This window comes from Hyposmocoma kahamanoa, unplaced genomic scaffold (assembly GCF_003589595.1).
Source record: "Hyposmocoma kahamanoa isolate Upper Pololo Valley unplaced genomic scaffold, ASM358959v1 192, whole genome shotgun sequence".
NCBI lineage: Eukaryota > Metazoa > Arthropoda > Insecta > Lepidoptera > Cosmopterigidae > Hyposmocoma > Hyposmocoma kahamanoa.
The window spans coordinates 6,286,345-6,296,355 of record NW_020653719.1 but is presented as its reverse complement, the minus strand read 5'-3'; positions in this window follow the sequence as shown (position 1 = coordinate 6,296,355).

Genomic DNA, 10,011 nt, shown 5'->3' with positions numbered 1-10,011 from the left:
TAAGGGTGACACACATTCTTAATATTTCAAATTATAAGTAGAACCCAACGTTCTACATTCAAAATTCGAGCTCATGATTGCTCCTATTTTCCAAACATCCCAATTTTTACTAAATATCTTGGGGTTTTTGTAGACGACTTGGTACCATGATGACACTCGATAGATATCACCATTTCATCTAGGATACGAAAACTTAGAAACACGGAATAAAGAAACAATGGAAGTGCATTAAGCCTCGTTTACTATAAGAACAGATGTCGCCAAAAGTCACACATTTTTAATTTGAAACACTACAAAATCTTGATATTAATTGGACTTAGTTTCAAATTTAAAAAGAAATAACAAATTCTGGATTGTTATAATAATTTAAACTTTACCCTGTTGGCATATCGTTGAAAGTTCAATACCGTCAACATCTATTATCACAAGTTACGACATTTTGGTATTATATTGAAATTTCAATTATTGCGCTGCCATCTAGCGGTTGATTGCTGAACAACGATGAATTGTTAATTTAGTTCTTCAAACAAGAAGTAACAATGTTGTAGCTTTACTTTCGGTTCTTGTAACAAAAAATATTTCGATAAACAGAAAATTGAATTTTTAAAATAAGACTTTCCGGTGATATGAAATACCACCACGAGTAATATTTTTGGGGCGACTATCACTTTTGCACTCCAAAACAATACAACTAAGCATTTTCTACGATTTTAGAGAATTTGCACGAAAGAACGACACAACCATACCATACAAAGCGAAAATGGCGGTCTGAGCTCAAATAGGCCTTTAGAGACCTATTGTTGACACGCGTCAGACGATAACTAACCACTTCTACTGTATTTGCTGTTCTGTGCTTAGAAACTTTACAGAGATCCGAAAAAATCGTTGCATTTCTAATTTATAATCACAAAGACCTAAGAACTCGATTAGAAACATTACGTTATTAAAACTTCTGTGTACAGTTTACCTCAGCTTGTGTGTCGATAATTACTTACTGTATTCGAATCTGGAATGGTACATATGTATAAAACAAGACTTATTGAGTTAGTAAAAGCATAAAAGTTTGTATATATCTTTATACATACAAAATTCCTCTAAGGTAGACTAAATGCTGTATGCAACAAAAATATGTTTTTACCTGTAATAGATTTACGTTTGACCATAATCTCACCTACTGGAAATTGCAGATGTAGACAAAGTGGTACACGTTCCCCTGCTTGTTTGCTTGATTAAAGAAAACAGATCCTGGCTGTGAATTTCACTACTTAGCTATTCGTATAATGAATGTAAAACTAAAACGTAAAGAGGTAAATATTCAACTTCACATTAAGAGAAGGTACGATTTTGCAGAATTTGCTGTTAGATCACATATTTTCATTACAAAACAAGACAAATCATGGTCTTCTTTTAAATAGAAGCTATTTGTGAATGTTCTATAGAATTCCCAATAACCTATGCATGAATCTCAATCAATTTCACCTGTGTTATGATATCGTAGGGAGTTCAACAGGGCATTATAGGGCCCAAGTGTGTTTCTTGTATATACTAATCGCAAAGCTCTGATAAATCGATCTTATAAAAATTTCAATTTGCATATTTTTCTTTAAAATCACACAGGGAAAATTAACACAATTATTTTATTAATACGTTATAAAATCATTCATTTAAACTCCACCGGATTAATAATCTGGAGTTATAGAAAAATGGCAACCCTGTACGTTGTGGTCGTAAGAAGTGGGTCCGCCCTATAATAAAACCATCCTCCAGGCTCCTGCCCTCCCGAGGCCCGACCCACACTAAGATGACGAAGTATATTGGACATTTTCGGCCGCTCGTGACTTGTGTCGCAATTTGAATATTAGAGAATGAAAATTCTTTTGCAAGTAACCAATGCTTTTTATATACTCTATGAACCTGTGATAAGTGTACTAGGGTAATTGACGTTGTTGCTTCGTATACATCGAGTGTCTAACCAGAAATAGAGACGAAATAAGGGCCATATATTCCTGGTAACACATTAGCGATACAGCTCTTATAAATATCAACTCTCGTTAGCACTGAAATACAGACAGGTCAATCACTGACCTGTGTGTACATCTATTATATATATATTCCAAAAAATATTCTGTATTTATTGTAATAAAGATAATATTTCTAACAATGCCGTGCTGTTCTATTCGGTAGTGTGGGAAAAACAGCAAAACACCTAATTACAAAACAAACGGAATCACATTTCATCGGTAATTAAATATTAAATATATAATTCTGCAATTTGCGTCCATTATAGCAAAGCCCAAGTTAACTGGTCGATTTGAAGTGAAACAGTTGACGACACCCATTGACGACACCCGTCAATTGTTTTGAACTCGGGCTAGCCAATCGGAGCGCAGTTGTCACAGTATTGACATGGCAGAATAGTTTTCAAACAAATTAAATGACATTTCGTTTCTATTTCTGGTTATATACTCGATGTTCGTATACAATTAAAAAGCTAAACCTCGTTATAATAAAAAATTACATGATGTGAATATAAATAAAATTAAGAAATAAAAATAAACTAATCGATGCCTTACTTTCTCAAACTCGTATCTTGTTAAGAGTGATTATACAGGAGATGGCGAAACTTTCTATTAATTTTAAATTTGTTATCAAGGATTTTAATTTAAATACATTATTTTAAGAATAGATAAAAGCCAGTGTGTGAATATGAAGGTAATGTGATATGAAAGCAGTCTGCAAAATTTGTTTATACAATCCATTTTTTGCATTTCAGTAACTTTGTGCTTTAAAATACGAGTTTGAAAAGTAAGACGAAACATTATGTTGCTTAGAAATATGAAGTTTCCTAAGAAGTGAATTGCCAATGACGACGCAAATGGAGAAAGTGAAAAAGGTAGGTATATCAGGATTGTAGCTAATGACGTCGTAAGACTCATCCTACCCTATTAAGTCGGCTTCCTTGACATAACTAACGCATTTGTATTTCGGTAACTTTAGTAGCCGTAGAGATCCTTGTGAAAGAGTTCGTCCAGGGAAGTGCTACCACCTTATCTATTTTTGCCGCAGTAATGTGATCATTACTGTGTTACAGTTTTGAAGGGTAAGGGTGCTGGCGAAATTACAGGCACATGCAATTTGTCAACTTGTGTCTCACTGTGGCGCAGATCTTTGTGATTTAAAGCACTGAGTGGTACTGCAACTAGTCTGGCATGTCGCTTACCACGAGGCGCGAACCTGTTCGTCCCATCACTTGGTATTACAAAAAAAAACTTTCGACATATTGGTACCTAATGTTTTTGTTTTGCTAGTAAAAAATGTCAACTACGCTGATTTTGCTTGAATAAAATTGAAACTACATAAGATATAAAAAAAACGATTAGAGGGGGTTGTAGAACTCGTTTCGGTGACCCGAAATATATTAATAACTTAATTTTGCTAAAAAATTCATTGTATTAGTTATGATATGGAGGGCAAAAGTGGTAAACGTCTGTGTGTACATATGTACATTTTTCAATTACATGTTTATATAATGTACATAATGAGATGGCAACTCGGTAAATTCATCAGCTGAACTCTCCGCTGCCCTCGTGGAACTAAGGGAACTAGCAAATTAATTATAAAACACGTCAAAACAGCATGCAAAGTTTGGGCGACCCGTATGAGGCAATGTACACACGGGATTCGTGAATCTTGCGCGTCAAAACATCGTTTAAAAATGTAGTAAAGTAAAGATTCGCGGCGAATGACGATTGATTATGGCGTGTACTACGAGTATCGCTCACTGAAAGTCAATCTTATGACTTCTTGTGTTCTTTATTATACTGCATTTTCATTATTATATTTTTTTCTTTATCGCATATGCAAACAGTTAAATTACATAAAATAGAGCTGTAACGTACAAAGGGGCACACGGAGAGGAGGGTTTTTAGTAAATTAAATTGTTTTATGCTAATAGTACATCGACTCCATTATCTGTTGAAAAACTACAATGGATTTGCCGACGCGTTTTTTTTTCGAATTTGACCTATTTTCTTTGAATTCCTATGTACTTAATACGTAGTAGATAAAACGCTGAGTTTTTCATACCCGTGCGTTTTGGGTCTGAGACGCACAAAGGCCGCCCTTTACGGGGATGTTCGGGACAAACCTTTATCGCAAAGTCTAATCTGCATCCCTCCATCGATCTTAAGCAGGGGGCAAAGGGGTGGGATGAAAGAAATGTGTGAGGGTACATTTGGGATCTAGGGGAGGGCTGCTAAGCAAGATCATAAGGGTAAGGGTTAGTTTTCGTTCGTCATGCTAGGACATTACGACCATACTTTGCGATTTCTGACGTTTTTATAAAAAAATATGGTACTATGATGATGTGATAATTTTTTTGTTTTTTAAAATTATTGTTTTTTTATATTTTAATAGCAAACTTACATTTATTTCAATCTGTCCATATCAAGTTGACTATAGAAATAAAGTCTAATCTTGCTTGTATACTGTTTTTCAATATTTGAATGTTAAAACGTTTAGATTGTATTCTACTTTGTATTAATATTACGACTAATGAAATGCGTATATCATGTTTTGTGTTTACATTTTATTTTCTTATATATTTTCCTATATGCCAGAAATATAAATACTGTAAAAAGACTGATTGGTGACAATTTTACCCTATGTGTGTCGAGACATTTAAAATACAATGTTTTTTCATGACGTCACCAATATGGAGGTCAAAAATTGATACTAAATAGACTTAATCTATTATAGGATGAAGTTCGGCCCAAAAAATTAAAGTGTGCCACATATTTTAATAGCAGTAGAGGCCCTTGTGAAAGAGTTCGTCCAGGGAAGTCACCTTACCTAAGTGCCTACAGCTGAGTGCGTCGATGTCGGTGCAAGCTCTCCTACAAATCTTTCATTTATGAGCATTCGACTTCGCACGACTGCACACGGCGGACAACGTTATTTTCACCACTCTAAGCACGTGCTTAGGTTCCTTTTTCCTCGTAGTGAGCACCTCATGTTTTTAGTCAGATTTAATAAGCTATTATAGCGTAGGTATTTTCGATTTTGTATGAGAGTGATGTATCTGTTACGTGGTAACTATTAAGTAATCTGTGGTAATGTAAATATTGCGCTCCGGTTTTTAAGGGTAAGGGTGGTTGGTGAAATTACAGGCACATGGGACTTTTCAACTATGCCTCAAGGTGATAGGTGCAGTGGCAGTTCCCCTCAGATCTTTGCATTTTAAGTTAAGTTCTGAGTGACAGGCGTGTCGCTGGGTGTGATGGGAATCAGGCACACGATGTCTTCGTCCTGTCACTTTGATCATAAAAAAATCCGTTACGCTTGGCGTTCAAGTCGACTACAGTAGTTAAACACGTAAAAATGCTGCGTAACCAACTCTTGTTTTTATCATTTAGTGGCTCTTTACGATACCTACAGAGGCATATAAAATTCCATTAACGCCACGTAACAAAAAGATGCCTCATGCATAACGATCGCCTTCCCTTCTTCTCATCTTAATTCGAGGCCAGTGACCCTTCACTGATTAATATCCAAAGGGCCCAAAGGGTCACAAGACTAGCTAATACGGAGAAATTAAGAAGCACCCCTTCCTGCCATCTGTGACCCCCTTTCACCCTTTTGAAGGGGCATCTTTTGCAAATGGTAGCTACAATTGTGTATTGTAAGTGAATATTTTTTTTGCGTTTTTTAGAATATGTACTATGTTGTTTGTTCTTCATTTAGGTGCGATGAAAGTTTTGTTTCTACGAAAATAATTATTACTGAGTCACATTTAATAAAACCATAAAAAACAGTACCTACATACAACACTTCGCTATAAAAAGTTTGACACAGTAGTCTGTCTTATGATGTCGAAATTATTTATCTTAGTACATTTTTATCTATTTGAATCCTTTATAATTGCGGAGTCAAGTAAAAGGTCTTTGGCTCTATACAAACTAATTTTGTAAAAGTTTCATGAGCAAAATATTATACAACCTTATGACAAAGGCAGTCAGTAATGGCCACCGATTCTAGTCATCCATTCGCTTTTAATGTCATACTTTTATTATAAAACAAAAGGTTTTCACAACAGGAAGGATTAATAAAATAAGAAACGGGACAGCTAGAAACTTCGCTTGCAAACAAAACTATTTTGAATTTGAAAGACTGCAAATTTGCAAAAAGTCGTTGGTTTCGTAATTGTTTTCAGAATATTATTAATAGCATCGCATAGCACAAGCATAAACCTGTTTAAGGGTGTATTCCCACCGGTGAGGCACGACGAGACGAGGTGAGGCGAGATGAAACGAGGCGAGACGATTTTTAAAACTTGTGTGGCAAAATATCAATTCTCTCCTAGCGCATCTTCGGTGGAAATGGTCGGGATTGACGAGGACGGGCGAGACGAGATTTGAAATATTTGTTGATGTAACATTAAACCGTATTGCTGCCTACGTAGACTGTCTATTAACTCTGCAACGGAAACACAATTCACGCGCTCGCACAATTCATGAGCTCGCGGTAGCAGATTTGGCAGTAGAAATAGGTAAATTGGTACTTTATTCAGCCATATAAAATCCTAAAAACTCATTTTTATTTGAAGATATTTCTCTTTAAATACTACAGAGAATCTGAGAAGTTTTCAACTGAAGGCCTATAATTATTAAATTGACATTTTTCCCAAAATTTGAAAGTTACCCAGCGGTTTAGAGACAGTCGCCATCAGGCGCTTGTCGACGGTGGATCTGTGTCAAATTTTCTCCGCCTGTTCTTATTTTATTCATTCGCACATCGCGAGCTCGCGCGTGCTCGCGATGGCAATTAATGTCAATTACGAGATTGTGGGATACAGTCGCGTGCCTTGAAATGTAAAAGTTCACACATTTTCGAAATTATGTATTTATGTATTAATCAGATATTTCAAAAAATGTATCTTGTGCTGTTTTCAAAAATTTGTAATCACGGCATCATTTTAAAAAGGTATACTTTTATTTCAGAGAATATAAACAAACTACAGTCAATAAAAATATATATTTCTGGTGTCATGCATGTATCCATATCATTTTCGTAAATATTTATACAATGCATGTTATATATTTATAATTGCATTAAAATGTACACGATTAGGATTGTGATTTTATCATAATTATGTAACCACTCTTAAAACATTGTTTTCAAAAATATATATGTACTTAACACAACACAGTTGCAATATAATGTAAACATACCAACACCAGTTGTACAGTTTTTTATATGTATTTTGCTAGTTCTAGTTTACCCTGGGATAAAAGATTATAAAAAAAACTTATTCTCGAAAAAGTTCTTTTTATTTCTATTTATTATTTATTTATTTTATGTTAGAGGGTACAAACAGCTTACAATACAACATGATTATTTCTTCTTACAATACATTCATCTGATTCTCCTTCCGTTAACATTTGTAATAATAAGAGTTTGCAGAACACACTTTAGCCGTGTGTTTATCGCTAGACGAATTGAAGACCACTGTGTCTTCACTAGCCATAACCCGCGCGAGTCCGCGCGCGTTCGCGCGAGCTCGCGATGGCAATTTTTGGTGGAAATACGTGTGCAAGATTTGAATTCTCGGATCGCCTCGTCTCGTCTCTCCTCGCCGGTGGAAAAGCACTTTAATACTGTAAAATATGGTTAGGTTCTTTTTAGTAGCAGTAGAGCACCGTGGAAAAGCAGCATGTGAAAGAGTCGTCCAGTCAGGCGTCGGGAAATACTGTCACTTTACGTATTTCTGCCACCAATCAGTAATATGAGCATAACTGTAAACACATAGGACTTGTCAACCTATGTCTCAGGGTGACGGCTGCAGTGGCAGTACGCCTCAGATCTTTGTGATTTCAAGCTCTGTGTGGCACTGCAACTGTTATGGACAGACGTGTCGCTTACCACCAGGCGCACGACTTGTTCGTCCCGTCACTTAGTATCATAAAAAAAAGAAAATTAATTGCTAAAATGAGCATTGAGAACCAGTGAGGGCAACAAAGTCCCCCTTATTGTTTAACTTGTTTGCTTTCCTAACTAAAATTAGTTTGTCTGACCCTTCGAAGAGGAAGTTAGGCAATTCCCTTATGTATATTAGGAAAGGAAGAGTAGTAATAACTCACAATGTATATGTAGTGCTTTGTCAGACGACCCTATGCGATTTTATCTAATGACGATCAACGTGATTCCTCATTTCAATTAACACTTTAATGAAAGCGAAATTGTAATTAAAAACTTTATTACTTATTAACTCTGAAAGATACACGCATGAATGCAAGCGAGCGCGGATTTCGTAGATCGAAATTGTCCGTGCAGATGCCTGTGTAATTGTCACGTCGATAATTATTTCCTATTGAAAAAGTTTTCCTCTTTTACAGTTTCGTAAAAATGATGCAATAGTAATAATATAATACCGTGTCACACAACTACACTAATTACTTGATTTCATAAATATGCGGAGAACACCCAAACCAGAAATAATTTTAGTAGCAGTAGAGCTCCCTTGTGAAAGAGTTCGTCCAGGGAAGCACCAAGCAGTAATGTCAGCATTACTGTGTTCCGCTTTTGAAGGGTAAGGGTGCTGGTGAAATTACAGGCACATGGGAGCATAACTGTAAACACATAGGACTTGTCAACTTGTCTCAGGGTGACCGGCGCAGTGGCAGTGCCCCTCAGATCTTTGCGATTTAAAGCTCTAAGTGGCACTGCAACTGTTATGGACCAGCGTGTAGCTTACCATCAGGCGCAAGACTTATTCGTCCCGTCACTTGATATTATAAAAATAAATAGACAAGTTCGTTCTCAAATTGATTGTCTATGTACAACTGGGCTTAATTTCTATTACATTAAGACGAACGAGTAAAAATAAATATCATTTTAACATTTTTCGTAGTATTGTTAATATTTTTTTTTATTTTTTATTTATTTATTTTAAACACTAAGAATATTACAAAAATATATATACATCACACCCTTAAACCTACATTGGTTTGTCCGGGTGCTGCACGTTCTCCTTAATTACGTCTTAATATTACATTCTTATGTTTAATAAGCTAACAAAAGATTACAAATCTCAATTAGAAATTACATGTTTCATTGTTATACTACTACATTTATTTATTATTTTTTTTTTTTTATTCTAAACGTATTTTCAAATAGATTAGTACATAGTAAGAAAATGATACAAAATCATGTGTAAAGATATCTAACCGTATATATAATTTATTTATGTATTATATAGGTAGTAGTTAAACCAAAAGCAACTAATACCTATCCGCGAACTATAATGACAGTAATCCAAATAGTGCACAAAGTTCCCACCACTGGAAGGTCTGCAATTAAAACTTCTTTGTGCCGCACCCGCTGTCCGGGCTTCAGCAGGGGCGAGGAGTGAGGGGGAGGTCACTTGACGGTAGCCATAATTGGAAAAGTTTTCCTCAGCCCACCGAACGGTGATGAAGGTTTCTTGTGTCAATTAAACTGTGGAATAGAGGTTTTCTGGACATGCGCTGATTTTCGTAGACATTTTAAATTTAGACAATCAACAGTGAGTTGCAGAAACGTTATTTAAATTGACTCGAAATTATTTTATCAAGTTAGACTTGAGACAGCATGTTACTTAACGAGCCTTACCTATTTCTCCCGAGAAGCAGTAACGTGAACATTACTGCGTTCCGGTTTGGAAGGTTAAGGGTTGTGAAATTACAGGCACAAGAGACTTGTCGGCTTATATCTCAGAGTGACAGGTGCAGTGGTAATGTCCCTGAGATCTTTGCGATTAAACTGCTATGGAAAGGCGTGTCGCTTAACACTAGGCGAACGACTTGTTTGTCCTGTCAATTGGGATCATAAAAAAATAAAAAATAAAATCAGTACTAAAAGTTTAAATTAGTCATGGTTCTTTTCATTGTAGTTATCTTTATTGTTATGTACCTTACTTTATTATATATCTTACTTCTAGACATGGCCTAAGCTTTTTGGCACTCGTACTGTTAA